The sequence below is a fragment of the Stegostoma tigrinum genome, chromosome 6 (genome assembly GCF_030684315.1).
Source record: "Stegostoma tigrinum isolate sSteTig4 chromosome 6, sSteTig4.hap1, whole genome shotgun sequence".
In the NCBI taxonomy this organism is placed as follows: Eukaryota; Metazoa; Chordata; class Chondrichthyes; order Orectolobiformes; family Stegostomatidae; genus Stegostoma; species Stegostoma tigrinum.
The window spans coordinates 27,108,267-27,128,173 of NC_081359.1; the positions used below are offsets into that span (position 1 = coordinate 27,108,267).

The 19,907-nt window shown below is 40.4% G+C and overlaps 1 protein-coding gene across 1 annotated transcript in view; it reads left to right on the plus strand.

Moving 5' to 3' along the window:
* The first annotated feature begins 16,305 nt into the window (after window positions 1-16,305).
* The window catches only part of lmo7a (LIM domain 7a), a 241,740-nt gene continuing 238,138 nt past the window's right edge, over window positions 16,306-19,907 (plus strand). The window contains exon 1 of the mRNA XM_048532457.2: window positions 16,306-16,342. The gene's annotated coding sequence lies outside the window, so the exon portion shown is untranslated. The remainder of the gene's footprint in view (window positions 16,343-19,907) is intronic.

Here is a 19,907-nt window from a genome sequence, read left to right on the forward strand (position 1 = left end):
GAGCAATAAATGCTGGCCCAGCCAGTGACACTCCCATTCTGTGAATGAATAAAACAAAAGCTTTATTTAATTATTATTAGGTTAGGATGGTAGTGTATTCATTGTGGGAGTTAGAGATCATTGCGATCCTTTCAGTAAGTGATTTTTTTTTTGTGACAACTTTCACTCAGACCTGTGAACTGGTGTCCTAGTTGCAGGCGTTGCAAGACATCAGGGTTGAGGAGAGTTACTTGGACACTGAGGAGATCCTTGTGCATCCAAGGTAAAGTGGTGTCATAAGCCAGTTTAATGGGCAGAAACAGTAGAGTGTGACTGAAAACTAGGCAGTTAAGCAGATCCAGCTGGACGATTTACAGAAGTAACTACAAAGACATGAGGTAGGACCTGACCAGAGTTGATTTGAAGGGGAGCCTAGCAGGGAAGATGGTAGAGCAGCCATGGATGGAGTTTCTGGGGATAATATGGGAGGCAGTGCAGAAAGTCATCCTAAAGACAAAACATAGTAAGTGGAAGGTGAGGTAACTATGGCTGACAAGTAAAGTCAGGGACCGCTCAAAGCAAAAGAAAAAGCACGCAATATGGTGAAGATCAGAGGATTGGGAAGCCTTTAAAAACTAACAGGGGATAAGTAAAAATGAAGAATAAATAGGAGGGTAAGCTAACAAGTAATAGAAAAAGGAAGTGCAAAGGTCTTTTTTGGAGATATCAAAAGCTGAGGGAGAGGAAAGTGTGGACATTGAACTGCATGGAAAATGAGTTTGGAGCAATAGTAATGGGAAACAAAGAAATGGTGGAAGAACTGAATAGGAACTTTGCATGAGTTTTCACTGTAGAAGAATCTAGTAACATTCTAGAACTTCAAGATCGTCCAGGGCACAGAAGTAAGCGTAGTGACCATCACTAAGAAGAAGGTGCTGGGAAGGCCATAAGGTCTGAAGGTGGATAAATCATCCAGATCAGATGGGCTATGCCCAGGGTTTTAAGGAGATAGCTGGGGAGATTGGAGAGGCATTGGGGCGATCTTTCAGGAACTACTGGAATTGCGGTGGGTTCCAGAGGACTGGAAAACGATTTATATAACAGCCTTGTTTAAGAAGGCAGGGGTCCAGAAGACAGGCCTGTTAGCCTGACCTTGGTCCTTAATAAGATGTTAGAGTCCATTATTAAGGATAACATTGCAGAGTACTTGGAAGTGTATGGTAGAATATGGCTGAGTCAGCAAAGCTTCTTTAATGGGAGGTCATGCCTGACAAATCTCTTAAAATTCTTTTGAGGACATAATGAGGAGGTTAAACAAACTAGAGTCAATGGCCATGATTCATTGGGATTTCCAGAAGCCCTCTGCCACGGTGTCACTTAGGAGGCTGCTAAATAAGAGCCCATGGTTTTGGGGCAAGATATTGGCATGAATCGAGAATTGGCTGACAGGTAAAAGGCAGAGAGTGAGGATAAAAGGGGTCTTTTTCAGAATAGTAGCCAGTGACTGGTGGAGCTCCACATAGGTCAGTGTTTGGACTATAACTGTCCTCATTATCATTAACGATCTGGACAAAGAAACTGATGGCATTGTTACTAAGTTTGCAGATGACAGAAAGATGGATAGAGTGACATGTTCAGGAAATGGGAGGCTGCATAAGGACTTAGACATGCTATGAGAATGGGCAAAAAAGTGGCAGATGGATGACAATGTGGGGAGGCAAGGGCCTTAGTGGTATTATCACTGGACCATTAATCCAGAGAACTAGATAATGTTCTGGGGACCTGGGTTCAAATCCTGCCATGGCAGATGGTGGAATCTGAATTCAATAAATCCCTGGAATTAAGAATCTAATGATGACTGTAATTCCTTGTCAATTATTGGGGAAAACCCATCTGGTTCACTAATGCCCTTTAGGGAAGCAAACTGCCATCCTTACCTTGTCTGGCCTAGATGTGAGTCCAGACCTGCAGTAATGTGGTTGATTCTAAACTTCCCTCTGAGCAATTAGGGATGGGCAATAAATGCTGCTTAGCCAGCAATGCCCTCATCCCATGAATGAATAAATAAAGTAATAAACTTTGTCTATGGCTCTATCTGCTTAACAATCCTCTAAACAAGGAAAGGCTATAGAAATCTGAAGCATAAATGGACTTATGAGTCCCAATTCTTGATTTTCACAAGATTAATATATGGGCTCGTTAGGAAGGCAAATACAATGTTAGCATTCATTTTGAGAGGAATGGAAAACAAGGGCAGAGATGTACTGTTAAGGCTTATAAAGCTCTAGAAGGAAGGATATGCTAGTTTTGGCAGGGGTGTAGGCGAAGTTCACAGGAATGATCCCAGGTATGAAGGGCTTGTTGTATAAGGAGTGGTTGAGGACTCTGGTTTTGTACTCAATGGAGCTTAGAAGGGTGAGGGGGGATCTCATTGAAACTTATAGAATACGGACACGTCTGGACAGAGTGGATGTGGAGAAGATGCTTCCACCAGGATAGATGAGGACCTGAGAGATCAATCTCAAATTGAATTGATGAATCTTTTGAACTGAGATGAGAAGGAATTTTTCAGCCAGAGGGTAATGACTCTGTGGAACTTATTACTGCAGAAGGCTGAGCGGCCAAGTAATTGGGTGTCTTTAAGACTGAGATAGTTAGGTTCTTGATTAGTAAGGGTTAAGGGGGAAAGGCAGGAGAATGGAATTGAGAAACATAGTATCTATGATCAAATGGTGGAGCAGTCTAAATGGGCTGAATGGCCTAATTCTGCTCCAATATCTTATGATCTAACTGCAGCCTTTACCCTTGTCCAATGGATAGAGGCTTTTACTGTGTGGATGGAGGCATATTCTGGAGAGTGGATGATGAAGCAAGGCCATTCAAATTGGGGAAATGGAAAGGAACGTGGTAAGAAAAAGTGTGTTATGCTTCCTACGTCTGAAAGCAGTTTTATTTCTATAACAGAACAGAAATAGATATTGTTCACTTCAGCTGCAGTTGGAAGTTTAAAGGTGGCATTGCGAGCTCCATGCCAGAATTCAGGACATTTCTTTCATGCGTGATGAAGGTCTTGACATGACCAATGATGGGAACTTAAACCTTGACTTTTAGAAGGGACAAACGGACTAGGAATAAAACCCCTATAATAAAGACTGGGATAAAGATGGTAGAGGAAAATTATCTTATTTGTCAAGGCTGATCTTAGCTTAGGAAGTAAAATCAGTTTTTGTGGAGTTAAGAAACAACAAAGGGTGGGAAACACTGGTGCAAGTAATTACTGCAAGCCCAGTAATATTTGTAACTTTTTTTGTTGGTAAGATCGTGAGGGAGAACAGGCTTGTGATTACAACTACCTAACGTAGGCAGTCCACAATTTGTAGCAATTTATTGAATTTGTTAAGAAACAGTAATTTAGGTATGATACATCAAATAATTAGACAACAAATGCATACAACAGATGAGAATACTTCACCAATCTGAAAGCCATTTTGTAGAATGGAGGAACGGGTATGACAGTTTTGAAGGGGCTGGAGTCTTCGCCTTTAATGTGCCATGATTGGCAAGAACTGTCTTTGTTCTTCTTTTAGGCTGATGTAGGAGAGCTCCTGGTCTTCTGCCAAGAACATGGAGGCTCGTTCCCCTGGATCCCCTCTCCCTCTCCGTCCACCTGACCCTGTTGATAGACTAGCAGCTGTACTGTGTCAAACCATCTACCTAAAATCTCTCAACCAATAACCATGAGCAGCAACATGTGAAGCCAGATGACTGTTGTCCCCCTTACCCATTTGGAGTTTAGTTTTAATTCCGTCAAAGAACAAAACTTCTAATTTTCCCAAACACTCAATACATGCTCAATACACACAGATGAGGAAGGACACCACTTTGATTGGGACAACACATCCATCCTAGGACAAGCCAAACAGAGACACGCACGAGAATTCCTAGAAGCATGGCATTCCAACGGAACTCCATCAACAAACACATTGATTTGGAACCAATCTACCATCCCCTGAGAAAAAGAACAGGAAATGACATCCCAACACAGGAAATGACATCACCAACCCAAAGAAACCTAACCAGATAAATAGAAAGCGGGACGTAACACCAGTGCTTCGTCGGAGGTTCACTGATGATGTTACCTAGATTGGTGACGAAACGTCTGAAAACTAACCTTCCAGCTCAGCAAGCAAACTCACATCCATCACCTCAACCTGAGCTACGAATCTTCTCAAAACTCGCTAACTCAATACATAATAGGGCTAGTGGGATCTGTTAGTATAGGACTTAGTATGAGCTTGTCAAATGAAGTCTCATGCTGCACAGGAAATATCAAATACGGAATATCAAGAGAAACAGTTCTCTCGGGAACCCTAATTTCCAACATTGTATGATTCCGGAAATTGGAAGTACACATAACAAGGATAACACAGCAGAGATGGGGAATTTTAATTTCTGTTGAGATTAAGGGTAACGTTTACAATAATAGTGATGACAAAAAGTTGATAGAATACATCATGATAGTTTTCTAGATCAGTATGTCCAGGAACCATCAGAGAAAATAGACAATTTAAGGTCTAATATTGGGCACTGAGATGGTGTAAGTTAATAATTGATAGTATCATGTAAAAATATCATAAAGTGATAGAATTTCAACACAAGCGTGAAGGTAGAGTCTAAAACTAGAATTTTAAATTTGACCGAAGAAAATAATGTGTGTTTTTATGAAAAGTAATTTGACTAAGCTAAATTGGAAACTAGATCATAAGTTGATGAGACAAATATTTAAAGAAATAATTCAAAATCTTCAAATAGTGTAAGTTTCTTTAAAGAATAAAACACCGTGGGAATGTGTTCCAACTATACCTGACAAAAAGAATTAAATATTGTATTAGAGTCATAGAGATATACAACACAGAAATAGACCCTTCGGTCTAACTCAAGCGTATTGACCAGATATCCTAAAATAATCTAGTCCCATTTTCCAGAATTTGATCTATATCCTTCTAAATCCTTTCTATTCATATACCCATCCAGATGCCTTTTAAATTATACCAGCCCCCACCACTTCCTCTGGCAGTTCATTCCATACCTGCTCCACTCTCTGAATGAAAAGTTGCCCCTTAGGTCCCTTTTATATCTTTTCCCTCTCACCTTAAACCTATGCCCTGTAGTCTTGGACTTCCCCTACCCTGAGGAAAAGACCTTGACTATTCACCTATCTATGCCCCTCATGATTTTACAAACTTCAGTGAGGTCACCCTACACAGCCTCTGTCGCTCCAGTGAAAATAACCTCAGCCTGTGCAGTCTCACCCTACAGCTCAAACACTCCAAGCTGGCAACATTCTTGTAAATATTTTCTGAACCCTGCCTGGTTTAACAAAATCTTTCCTATAGCAGGGAGGCCAGAATTGTAAGTTAAAGGTAGATGCTGATAATATTGCCAACGTGAGTAGTAATTTAGGAAATTGAGGCAATTTTAGAGTTCAGCTAAGGATGACTAAAATATTGGTAAAGAGAAACTGGAATATGAGAATACACTAGGAAAAAAAATGGTAAAAGATGCCAATGTGAGCTGCCCATGTCAAAGTATGCTGTTTAAAAGGCCTGCCTTGCTTTTTTTTGGATTTTTGTCCCAGTTGTTCCCTTAAATCTTATGGCCCTTACCCTCACCCCACACACTCCCATTCAACTTCAATGCTTTCTTGCTAACTAATGTCAACCATAGATAACAAAGTGTGGGGCTGGATGAACACAGCAGGCCAAGCAGCATCTTAGGAGCACAAAAGCTGACGTTTCAGGCCTAGACCCTTCGCCAGAAAATTTTTTTTCTGATTGTTTTTCTTATGAAGGGTCCAGGCCCGAAACATTAGCTTTTGTGCTCCTAAGATGCTGCTTGGTCTGCTGTGTTAATCTAGCCTCACACTTTGCTATTGGATTCTCCAGCATCTGCAGTTCCCATTATCTCTAATGTGAACCATACCCCCTTATTGTCTCCAGACTAATTTATTGGTGACCCAATCCCTCCACCCTCTCAACCAGCCCTTTATAAAACCCAGGCCAATTTACTACCAACTCACGCCAAACCACCACCCTTTGATTTTACACCTTCTGGGAAAACTTAATCGGTATTCATCATGGACATCAGCAGTATGCTGAGCTGAAATAAAATGAATGTTTAAATATTTATTACAACCTTCACGATTTTCTTTTAAACTCCTATTTATGAAAGCCTATTCTGAATCTCATCCAATAATTAATGTCAAATCAAAACAAATAGACTTGAATCATAACCTCACACCAAGGGTAGAAACATAGAAAATCAGAGCAGGAGTAGGCCCCTCAGCCCTTTAAGCCTGCACCATCATTCAATATGATCATGGCTGATCATCCATCTCCAACGTTTTTCCTATACCCTTTAATTCCTTTTCCACTAAGAACAACATCTCCTTCTCAAAAACATTCAATTTTTTGGCCCCAACCATTTTCTGTGACAGAGAATTCCATAGGCTCACTTGTCTCTGGGTGAAGAAATCTCTCTTTATCCCAGTCCTAAATGGCCTACCCTGTATTCTTAAACTGTGAACCCTGCTTCTTAGTCATTGGGGACATCCTTCCTGTATTTAGGCTGTTTAGTCCTGTTAGATTTTTACAGGTTTCCATTCTAGCTAAGACAGCTAATTCATTAATACTATCTTTCAGCTCTTAATTAAACCACAAAAATATGACTCTCTACCAAATTGCTAGTTGTTGAAAGCAGCTAAGCTTTCAGAATTGTATAATGATAGCCCTTGGGAATTATCAACGAATAGTTATTGTACCTGCTCAAACGGTCTTTTTCCTAACTCTCTTTCCATTGACAACTTTTTTTAAAGAAAGGACTGGTTGAAATAACTAATAGGGCTAAAAGCATACAAGCCTTTGAACCCCATGGGTTGCATCCTAGGAAATTAGAGGAAGTTGCTACAGAGGTAGCAGCTGCACAGGTAGTAATCTTGCAAGAAATCTTAGATTCTGGAATCGTCACAGAGGATTGGAAAACTACCCGTGTAACGCCTATTCCAAGAAGTGGGTGAGAGAAAGATTAGGTAACTGTAGACATGTTAGCTTAACATCTGGCTTTGGGAAAATGTTAGATCTATCATAAAGGAGGTAGTAGCAGAGCATTTAGAAATAATTAACATGATCAAGCAGAGTCAGCATGGTTTCATGAAGAGGAAATTTTTTCCTGAAAAATTTATCAGAATTCTTTAATAATGTAACAAGCAGGATAGATAAAGAGGGAATTATGGATGTAATATATTTGGATTTTCAGGAGGAGTTTGATAAGTTACTATACATAAGGATATTTTATAAAACAGGATCCCATAATGTTGGAGATAGTATATTAGCATAGATAGACTGGTGGCTAACTAACAGAAGATAAAATTGGGATAAGAAGAGCATTCTCAGGATGACAACCTGTGACTTGGGGAGTGCTACAGGTCTCAGTGCTGGGGCCGCCATTACTTACAATATAAAAATGACTTCAATAACAGAATGAATGTACTAACATTAAGATCACAGGTAGATCAAAAATAAATAAGGATGACACACAAAGTGTCTTCAAAGAGATTAGACAGGTTAAGTGAAGATAACAAAGTGTGGAGCTGGATGAACACAGCAGGCCAAGCAGCATCTCAGGAGTACAAAAGCTGACGTTTCGGGCAAGGGTCTAGGCCCGAAACGTCAGCTTTTGTGCTCCTGAGATGCTGCTTGGCCTGCTGTGTTCATCCAGCTCCACACTTTGTTATCTTGGATTCTCCAGCATCTGCAGTTCCCATTATCTCTGAGACAGGTTAAGTGACTGGGAATAAAACTAGCAGGTGGAATATGATGTTGGACAATATAATGTTTTGCACAAAGTTTCTGGAAAAGTTCAGCAGGTCTGGCAGCATCTATGAAGAAAAAAACAGAGTTAATGTTTCAGGTCCAGTGACCCTTCCTCAGAACATTAACTCTGTTTTCTCCTCACAGATGCTGCCAGACCTGCTGAGCTTTTCCAGCAACTTTGTTTTTGTTCCTGATTCACAGCATCTGCAGTTCTTTAGGTTTTTATTTAATATAATTTATGCACCTTGGCAGGAATGCTAAAGATACTGAATATTATTTAAATTGAGAAAGGCTGATGAAAGCTGAAGCACAGATGGAATTGAGAGTTCTCATGCATAAGACACAAAAGGCTTAGATTCTTTGCAAGATCAGCAGGTTGTAAGGAAAGTGAATGGAAATTTATAACAAAGAGAATAAAGATAGGGATGTCTTGTTAAAACTGTACAAGGCACTTGTTAGAACACACCTAGAATATTATGAACAGTTTTGGGCCCTTTATCTAAGGAAAGATATCCTGACATTGGAGTCAGAGACCAGTGAATACTCACTTGGGCTAATATCAGATGAAGAGGGACTGTCTGATTAGGAGAGGTTCGGTAGATTGGACCTATTCTTGTCAGAATGTAGTAGAAAGAGAGGTGGCCTTATTGAAACATACAAAATTCTGAAAGGACTGAACAGGTTAGATGAGTGGTTCTTTCCCCTTATGGGAGAGTCTGGGACCAGAGAACATAATCTCAGAACAGGAAATTACATATTTAAGACAGAGATGAAGAGGGACTTCTTCTTTCAGAGAGTAGTGAATCCATAGAATATTTTTACCACTAACAGCTGTCAAGGCTAGGTCATTAATTATATTCTGGGCTGAGATTAGTAGGATTTTTAATCAGTAAAAAAATCAAGGGTTATGGGGAAAAGGCAGGAAGGTGAAGCTGAGAATGATCAGATCAGTCTGGATCTCAAGGAATGGCATTTAAAAAAAAACTGAATGGATGATTAGTCTACTTCTGTTCCTACCTATTATGATGTTATATAGAAAGTTAAATAGAAATAAATGGGTCATTTTTGGGCTGGCAAGCTAGAACCTTTGGAATACCATTAAGGATTTTGAACAGGAGTCATATTGGACTTAGAATGTGAATTCTGATTCACTCAACAGATGCTGCCACACTTACAAGACTCTTCACCATTCTAGAATCCACAATATATTGTTTCTGTTTGAACATCACAAGGATCAGTGCTTGGCTCTCAAATATTCACAAAGAACATCAATGACCTATTTGAGGCCAACATTGTATTGTAAATTCAGGTTTGCTAATGATATAAAGTTAGGTAGAAAACAAGCAGGATGCAAAATGGTTCCTAAAAGATATAGACAAATAAGTGGACATGAATGAGGCAGATGGAATATATCATGGTGAAAGGCAAAATTATCCACTTTGCAAGGAAAATAGAAAAGCAAGACTGTTTTGAAAAATTATGAAACATCTGTATCCTTGTACACAAATCACAGAACCATGGTATGTTAGCCTTCATTACAAAAAGAACAATACTTTAATTTTTACTGCTGTTATAAAATGTCATGTTGGAACCATACCTGAATAACTGACTGTGCATGGCTTTGTTCTTCTTACACCGGGAAGAATGGTGTTGTCTCAGAGTGAATCATAGATGATAGAATGCTTACAGCCCATTCGATGCAGACCCATCACCCTATAACCCACCTAATCGACACAAGCCTGAACACTACGGGCAATTTAGCATTGCCAGTCCACCTAGCCTGCACATCTTTGGACATTGGGAAGAAGCCCATGCAGACAGATGGAGAATGTGCAAACTCCACACAGACAGTTGTCTGAACGTGGAATCAAACCTGGGTCTTTGGTGCTATGAGGCTGCAGTGCTAATCACTGAGCCACCGTGCAGCCCCATGCTAAGGAGTTTCATAAGATTAACACTTGGGATGAAGGTACTGTCCTACAAAGAGACATTAAGACAGTTTAGTCAACATTCCTCTGAGTTTAGAAGAATGAGTGCTGTTCTCATTGAAACATATAAAATTATTAAGAGGCTTTATAGGATAGGTGAAAGGACATTTCCCCTAGCTGAGGAGTCTAGAACTTGGTCCTCCAGATTTTTGTTGTGATGGAGAGCTCTCTGTTGTAGTGAAATGGTGAAGTACATCATAAGGCCCACATCCAAACCAGGAATTTCTTATTTTTGTAGGGGATGGAATTGGGGTAATTTATATGTTGTGCATGTGCGTTACATTGAGGCAACTGCCTGGTTAAATGGTCAGCTGCCACCAGTCAGATTAGACTAGGTAAAAGCAGGTCTGTTATCAGTGCATTTCTTTTGCAAAGCTGGAGTACTTCTTTAGAGAGACATGACCCCCTGTGATTATGGGGCCAGGACTCCCTAGGGTGGGAGTCAGCATTTTCTTTACTGGGGAGGTAGTTGGTAACCTCTGGGAGGGGCAGTCAAGTATCCTGTGGCAGGAGATGTCAGGTAATTTTTGAGAATTCTAATTGTGCATAAGGCCCTTAGAATTGTCCTACTTCTCAAGAAATACAAAGACATGTCAAGGCCTTTCAAGAACTATCAAGAAATATCAACCTCTCAAAGAGTTTCAAGAACTGTTAAGCTTTGTAGAGAAGTGTCAAGAAGTGCCAAGAAGTATTGAAAAGTCTCAACAAGTGCAAATGACTGTCAACTTCTAGCAATGTTTCAATGAAGGAGAGCACTTTTCTCAATAGAGTGTATTGTCTACAGTTAGAACTTTAAGTAAATAACTTTGTGTTTCTCCTCCATGGTTACATTTGAATACTAGGTGAATTAGATTGACAGGGGAAGGGGGTGGAAAGGTGCTAGGTGGAAGTAGGCACCAAGTTGGCATATGTTGCATGGGTGGGGCGGCCATGGTGTGCAATAAGTGGCATGGATTAGCATGAATGGGCTCAGGTGGGGGGGAAGGGACGTGAGGAATGTTTGAAGACTGCATATTTTACTGATTTATTTCAATTTATGGATACACTGCTAGACCCTCAAGGCAGGGATTCCAGGCTTGTGGAGCTAGGAATTCCCTGGCCACTGCACACCCAACCTGTAAACGCAATTCAGGATCTTGGTGTTAGTATAAGTGATTGGTCGTTTATGGCTAGGAGGAGAAAAATAAAGGAAAACATTTCTTCACTCAAAGAATTCTTCAATTGAATTCAATCATTTATTATCGCATGTATTCAGCGTGAAATAGAGTGAAAATTTTATTCCAGCACTGTGAATTGGTGCCATTCTTACTAACTTCAAAAACAAATAAAAAATAATAAAAGACATAACTTACCGGGTGATAGCTCTGTGCGGCTTTCTTGAACATTCATGTTGCTCGGAAAATTCCCAGAGAAATAAAACACTGTCCATCGCCAGCATCATGCTGCATATGCTCCACTGTCTCTGCCCCACGACCAAATTCTTTGGAACATTCTGACCCTGAGAACCGTGGGTGCTTGGCAGTGGATTCTGTTCAAAACAAGGACCAGTCGATCCTTGGTACTACAGGAATTAAGGTATACGGAGATAGTTGAAAGGTACAGCTGAGATAGAATATCAATTGTACTCATACCGAATGACACTGTATTTTCAAGGATCAGAATGGCCAACTCCTGTTCATATATGGAGTAGTAGGAACTGCCGATGCTGGAGTCTGAGATAAGAAGGTGTAGAACTGGTTGAACGCAGCAGGCCAGGCAGCATCCAAGGAGCAAGAAAGCTGACATTTCGGGTCTGAACCCTTCTTCAGAAATAGGGGAAGAGGAAGGAACTCTTGAAATAAATACAGAGTGGGAGAGGCAATGATGGAAGGCAGATAGAGGAGCAGATAGGCGGACCGAAGATGGACAGGTGAAGGAGATGGGGTTGGAGCCAATAAAGGTGAGTGTAGGTAGAGAGTTGGGATGGGCGTTGGTCAGTTGGGAGGGAAGATGGACAGGTCAAGGAGGCAGGGATAAGGCTACTGGGTAAGAAGTGGAGTGGGGGTTGGTCAGTGAGGTGCGAGGAGCGGATAGGTGAGAGAATAGATGGACAGGTCAAGGAGGTGGGGATGAGCTGGGCAGGTCTTGGGATGATGTCAGCAGTGGGGAGATTTTGAAGCTTGTGCAGTCCATATTGAGACCATTGGGCTGCAGGGTTCCCAAGCAGAATATGAGATGCTGTTCCTCCAGCCTTCAGGTGGCATCATTGTGGCACTGGTGGAGGCCCAAAATGGACATGTTGTCTGAGGAATGGGAGGGGGAGTTGAAGTGGTTCACGACTGGGAGGTGGAGCCATTTGTCACGAACTGAGCATAAGTGGTCTATAAAGCGGTCTCCAAGCCTCCGTTTCGTTTCCCAGATGTAGAGGAGGCCACATCAGGAACAGTGGAAACGATATAGGTGAACATCTGTTTAATGTGGAAGGTTTTCTTGAGGCTTGGGATGGGGATGAGGGGGGAAGTTGAGGGGCAGGCGTAGCACTTCCTGCGGTTGCAGGAAAAAGTGCTAGGGGTGGTGGTACTAGTGGGGAGTGTGGAGCAGACGAGGGAGTCACAGAGGGAGCAGTCCCTCTGGAAGGTAGATGAGGGTGGGGAGAGAAAAATATCCTTGTTAGTGGGATCAGATTGCAGGTTGCAGAGGATGATGTGTTGAATCTGGAGGTTGGTGGGGTGATACGTGAGGATCTGTTCATATATGTTGTGCTAAGTTCTTCTGTGTAGTATGTAGGGATCCTGGCTCTAGTTGGACATCTTCCTGATGGTTTCATCATCTGATCTTCCACCCTCACCTCCCAGGCAAGTCAAACAGCCTGTTTTCCCATCTCTGAAAGGTTTCTGTAACTAATAAACAAGAAAGTTGATAGAAAGTGTGAGAAAATGGTGTCCAAGAGATTAATATTTCATTCCCGAAAGACTCCAGTACAATTCTGGAGGGATGTCAATCCCGACATGTGTGTACAAGCAATTTTAACATTAAACTCTGAAGAAATCCGTATGTCATGCTGTGAATTAGATGCCTGTGTAAGGAATGTCAAAAATTGAGGTTTTCTAAGGAAATCACACCAATGAATGTAATAAAAGCATAACTTTGCTATAGAGATCCATGATTTCCAAAAGGAGACACTCAATTTACTTGACAACCTTATGCAAGAATATCAATGGCCTTTGTGCTGGTCATTGCTAAATATCAGAAAAAAACTTGAACAATGAATGATGGCAAGAGAGCCGGATAAAGCTGCTTTGAAGCTGAACACTGGAATGCAGGAATATTTCAATGATTCATCCTGTATGAATAACCTGAACTTCCAGGTGCAACTCTCCTCTGTCCTGGGAAATTAGTACAAAAAGCTTCTTTTCTCTCTGCAGTGTTGCTAAAAAGACTCGCGTTAGCAATTCTAATGGGTGATACATGTTATCTGTTTAGTTAAGTAAAACATACAGGGTGCTTGATATTTTCATTTTATGAACGATAGCCTAAAAATACATTTCATTATGCAACACTTCTGCAGTTAGTGGCATTGGTCCATTGCTCAACTTCCCAGAGAAAACTGCAGAAGCAGACTTTGTACATGAAACCATTTAGCACAACCAAGCAGTACCGCCTCCCATTGTTATAACTCAACAGTAAGATCTGAGTGGCATAATTGATGAGTATAGAATCCAAATTATGTCAGGCACAACCAACCGCAACTTAAGATCAGTGTAATGATCTGTTGAACAGTTGCTTTACATTGTGGCTAAAATTTTTCCCATTTAAATAAAATGTAGGCAGATATATTCCATATATTCCAATTGAAAATATTATTATTCTTCCACAAACTAGTGGCTGCTCACTACTACATTCTTAAGGAAGCTTAGAAACACATAGCAAATAATGGCCCAGCTTGGAACACCCACATCCCGTGATAGAATAAAATAAATCATAATACTATCAGATTTTGGTCGTAAAATTGTATGAGGTACATCTGCATTTAAAAATATAATGCTGATTGATAAAAGATCCAGGCCCTTTCTCCTGGTCACCTTCCCTGAAGATTAAAGTGGTGATAGACAAAGTTCCATTGTGTACATTTGTGGAAAATTTCACTCACCAGCTTGTCTGAGCTAACTTACTGTCACTGTTACTGAGTTAATACCACAAGGTTGTAAATTCTCCTGTGGCGGGCTGCAGGTATTATTTTGCTGGTTGTAAACCAGACATGACCCAAACCACAGACTTAAGTCGTCACAGTGGAATTGAAAATAAATCAGTGGTAACATGAGCAAATTACATTAAATTTTCTTGGCCATCTATACAAAGAAACACAAATATATAACTATTAACCCACATAAACTTCAAGACCGTGTGGGGTTCAGAGTCTGGGATGATGTCATCTAGGTGGAGCTATTCAATACATTTACAATTGTATAAAGTATAGCCCATTGGAGATCTCACAAAGAAGAGCTTTTCTTTTTATAGTTCTCTTCTGAGCAATAACCTACATCCTCCAGACAATAAACATGCAGTTCAGAGTAAGTTGGTTAAAGTAATTCCCGAACACGTTATAGCCCAGTAACATCAGGGAAGCCATGAATACTAGCTTTCAGTTTGACTTGGCAAGGTTATGTATACAGATATTGTACAAAGAATAATTATACTGGTTCAGGAATAATACTGAAGACTTCTGCTTCAGAACTTGTTGCACCCCTTGCCAAGCTGTTCCAGTACAGTTTTAAAACTGGGAAATGTGCAAGTTTACCCGGGTAAGTCCTGTACACATAACATGTCAATTACTACCCCACCAGTCCACTCAATCATCATTAAAGTGATGGAAGGTGTCATCAACAGTGTTATCAAGTAGCACCTGCTTAGCAATAAGTTGCTTACTATTGCTCAAGAAGATCTTTCTCACTTGAAGATAGCTAGCACTATATTATTTTCTCTGAAAAGAAGTTGCAAGTTTGGTCTGGCCATCTGAGTTACTAATTTCATCAACAGCAGCTTAATAATATGTAATCTTGTGAAAACTGGAGGGTCACTTGTACAATAGTAACACAACAAAAGGAAATTACTGTTTGAGGAGCATCATTGATCTGTCCTGAAGAGATGATTTCCCACTGTGGATTGCAGTAAATCATATGGCATTGCAAATCTGGTTTTTCAGAATAAATAACATTCCTCATAAAATGCTGCTACATAAACTTCGACCAATTGAAATTTTACAATTTGGGATAAAACATGGTAATGGATAACACAATATTACAGGCATGGAGACATACTGAGAGAGTACTAATATAGAGTCATAGAGTTGTACAGCATGGAAACAGATCCTTTAGTTCAACTTGTCCATGCTAACCAGATATCCTAAATTAATCTAGTCCCAGAGATAGTAGGAAATGCAGGTGCTGGAGAATCTGAGATAACAAGGTGTAGAGCTGGATGAACACAGCAGGCCAAGCAGCATCAGAGGAGCAGGAAGGCTGATGTTTCGGGCCTAGGCCCTTATTCAGAAAAGAATGAAGAAGGGTCTAGGCCCAAAACATCAGCCTTCCTGCTCCTCTGATGCTGCTTGGCCTGCTGTGTTCATCCAGCTCCACACCTTGTTATCTCTCAATCTGGTCCCATTTGTTTATATGGTATTACTGAATGGCATGCCCAGATATAGGCAATCAGATCCTTACTATTTCTAATTTACATTTGATTCAGAATCTCAAAATAGATGCAATTGTGAAGTTTTGTGTACTCCAACATAATAGTTAAAATGGGTCAAACAGAATTTATCAGGTGATTTTGTGTATGATCATGTCTATGAAAGTAAAATAAAATAGTAAGGATATTCACATATTTACAATACAATGTAAACTTGAAATGACCTGTACAATTTATGAGATACACTCCCCACCGACAACATTAGAAGGCAGAAACACTTCTGATTAATGGTTCCATTAGTACACCCAGACTGTGAAATCTTTTCTGTTTCAGAGAATCTGTCCCTGCCAAACAAGAATGAATTGTACAGTTATTACACTCACATAAATGTGCACTAATGGCAGAACCTATAGGACAATCAGCGAAACCTTTGATATATGCTGGTATCAGCCAGGTCAGACATAGCCCACTTTACATCTGTAGCAACTTTGGTGTTAACAAGTTCACAAGGAATGACAGAAAAAGGAAGATGTCATATTTTTCAGTTAAGAAGCTCGCCTTCATTTCCACCATCTGCCTTTGATCAAAACATGGCTTTGTAGCTGCATCTCCGTTGAATACTATATTATTCAACATTCACTGCAAGGCATGACATGCAGACTGGAATAATAGTGAGAACTTGTTATCTCCTACAGCTGGGAATACAGCCAACTGATTGTTCACTACCTACTGGGAGAACAAAGCACATCACATCTTTGTGAAGACAGTCAGGAAATCCAGACAATTTGCTTCTATGGAAGTTCAACGATGATAATGTACACAGAGATTGGATACAGGGTAAGCACTGAACTCATCAATATGGCACCATGTAACCAGTTGTACTATTGCTGTGATATGCTCCAAATAATGCCGAATGAATGTCATTGATTGTTGCATCACGTCATGTGAGAATGTAACAATGTAAGAATGGTCATTATCTGAAACTGTTTTTGAACCCATTTGATCCAACCAGAAAGTTGACCCAAAGAGTGCTGAGCATGTGGAATTCACTACCACAGGAAGTAGTTGAATGTATTCAAGGGGTGTCTAGACACAGCACTTGGGATGAATGGAATCAAAGGTTATGGTGAGAAAGCAAGGTTAGGTTATTGAGTTGGATGATCAGCCATGATCGTGAAGAATGGTGGAGCAGGATCGAAGGGCTGAATGACCTCCTCCTGCTCCTATCTTCTAAGTGAATACATTTCTATGTAATAAAGAGGAAATAAGTTTCCCTTCTAAAGGAGGCACCACAAAACAGCTTTGAAAGAAGCTTAGTTATTCAGTTAAAAATGACACTCTCGGGATGTCGATGGAATCCAGTGTCCATATATCACTGAAGACCTTAAGTATACTGGTGGATGATGTGCGCTTCCTTTCCAGAGTCAGCCTGGCAGTATGTTCACCATGGAATAGAGGTGAGCAATCAAACTGAATGACCCTTGAGTGCCCACTGCCTGGACCTGTGGATGAACACTTTGGCCAGGCTCAGGAACACTCCATGAGGAGGTTCTGTGTTCTACCACTGTACACTGAGTGGCCACGCATCTCCAGATTCGATCGCAGTGCAGCCAGAAATTGAGCAGCTTAGTCAGACAGTGAAAAGGGGGTGACAACCCCTCACATCCTACACAGACATGAAACACAGACTCCTCCAGGATGGAGAAATGATGAATGAAGCTGATCTTTTGCGAGCACTTTGTTAGATTGAGAGTACAGGAATCTTGTGTATTACCTGGCTTTCACTGGCAGAATGGTAGATCCAATTGTCTCCTTCCCTATTGCCTCTAGTCTTGCCTACTTTAATGGTCAGTGTTTCAATTCCCTGCTACCTAAAATAAAAATTCTTCAAACTGCTTCCCAAACGGTGTCACTCCTTTTTCCCCAGTAAATCAAATTCATTAGCTCTTGTTGCTTGAAGTGTACACTAAGGCTTGCTGCATCTTCTTGCACTTGCATAAGCACATGTTCTCAACTCTTCCGATTCTGGCCTCTGTCCTTGATTCACCTTGTTCTACACAGCATTTAGTTGTCTTGACTTTTCTGTCTGGAATACTCTCCCTAAACCGCTTCTAACAACACACGAATAGCGAACCAAACCAAATCCGCCTCAATACTACTGAATTTGCAACACAGTGAAATTAAAACTTTCAATGACCCTCAAAACTGCCCAATTGTTCTTAACTAGATTTTATGAATAACATAGCTTGGATACAAAGTGTATGACTTAAACAAAAATTAACAACTTATTATTAATACAGCTGTAATATAACTTTAGCACAACATAGATAAGAAACAAAGTAATGTAATTCATTTCTGTGATCTAAAGCCCAAGCCACTCACACACAGAAAGACAAACAGACACTGTTATGGCATAATTTAAAAAAGAAAATGAAAGAATTGTAATTTGCCAGGTCAATAAACAGTTTCAAGTGATGGATACCAGACACAAAATCCTTGGACAGAGGCTCATTCGCAGGCAGGTAGATCATATCTTGCTTGAATTCTATAGTCACCAGTCAATACAAACCTCAAAAACTATTTATTTATTTCTTACAGACTGATATTCTTTTTCTCAGAACATTCAATGATTTAATAACTCAGTAGAAAATTAGAGACAGAGAGAAAAACATGACAACAGTCTCTGGAGCCTTCAAAAGTTCACCCTCCAACCAAACCCAGTCAGAATTGTTCATGTCCTCTTTCCAATCGACATTCAATTTAGTTGGCTGATTAGCACCAGTCCTTCCTTGATTGACCTATTCAACATCTAACCAGCTGCCAGCCCTCGGCATGGCAAGACATTAGTGCCAATTCATTTATATCGTCCTCAGAACAGTAATTAAGTTGCATTATCTTCTCGGCCAGTTCCCAACACCAAACCTCTGCCTTTGTTCTCTTCTCTCTTAAAGCAAGCTGCTGTTCAAAGGTCAACTCTTAACCACAATCACACTTCCAACCAACAAAAAACAGCAGAAAAATATACACAGTTAGAGTCTCTACACCCTTTAGTTCACTCCCTCTTTTTTTTCAAACATAAGCTCAAAACTTAAACCATTAACTAGCCATTTTTCACCATCCACATCTTCTCTTCCATCACTACTTGATGTCTAGTTTTGTCTTTGTGAAGTGCTGTAGGTAACAATAATGGGATGATTCTTCAGCTCTCTGTCTGAGACAGGCCTGACCCACAGCACTGCAATCTCCACCAGGAGGCAGACCCTAATTCCACCGCAGCCAACACAGAGACCCAACCCTGTGCTGTTGGCACCAATCCGAAACAGAACATCTATTCACCTAACTGAGCCTATGGCACTCATCCAGAAGTCCAAATTGCTGTGGCAACATATACATGGTGATGAATTGTGACAGTGGAGACTCCAATTTCTTTCCATCATGTGGGTGACCAGGAACCTCTCTGGCTCTTACCACCTGCCATTGGCTTATGCTGGAAGGATGGAGGGAACAAACTATCCTAGATCTAGTCCTGTGTAAGGAGACAGGAATAATTAATGATCTCACAGTTAGGGATCTTCTCGGAAGGAGCGATCACAGTACGGTCGAATTTAAAATACAGACAGAGCGTGAGAAGGTTAAATCCAGTACCTATGCCCTGTGCTTAAACAAAGAAGACTATGAAGGAATGAGGAAGGAGTTAGCTAAGGTAGAATGGGAACAAAAACTTTATGGTGGATTAATTGATGAACAGTGTAGGACTTTCAAAACAATTTTTTCAAAGTGCTCAGCAGAAGTATATTCCAGTGATAATGAAGAACTGTAGGAAAAGAGAGAGCCAGCCATGGATGTCGAAGAAAATAAAGGGAAGTATCAGATTGAAAAAAATAACACATTCATAAAAAGCAAAGAGTATGGGAAATTAGTAGACTGGGAAATCTTTAAAGGCCAACAGAAAGCCACAAAAAAAGTTGTAAAGAAAAGTAAGATAGATTATGAGAGTAAACTAGCTCAGAATATGAAAACAGGCAGCAAAAGTTTCTATAAATATGTAAATCGTAAAAGAGTGGCGAAGGTAAACATTGGTCCTTTAGAAGATGAGAAGGCCAATTTAATAACTGGGAATGAGGAAATAGCTGAGACATTTAACAGTAATTTTGTGTCAGCCTTCACAGTGGAAGACACAAATAACATGCTGAAAACCAATAGCAAGAAAGTTGTAGCAGGTGAGGATCCAGAAACTATCATTTATCACTAAAGAGGCAGTGCTGGGCAAGCTAATGGGGCTAAAGGTAGGCAAGTCTCCTGGCCCTGATGAAATGCATCCCAGGGCACTAAAAGAGGTGATGAGGGAAATAGCAAATGCACTAGGAATTATTGACCAAAATTCACTGTACTCTGGGGTGGT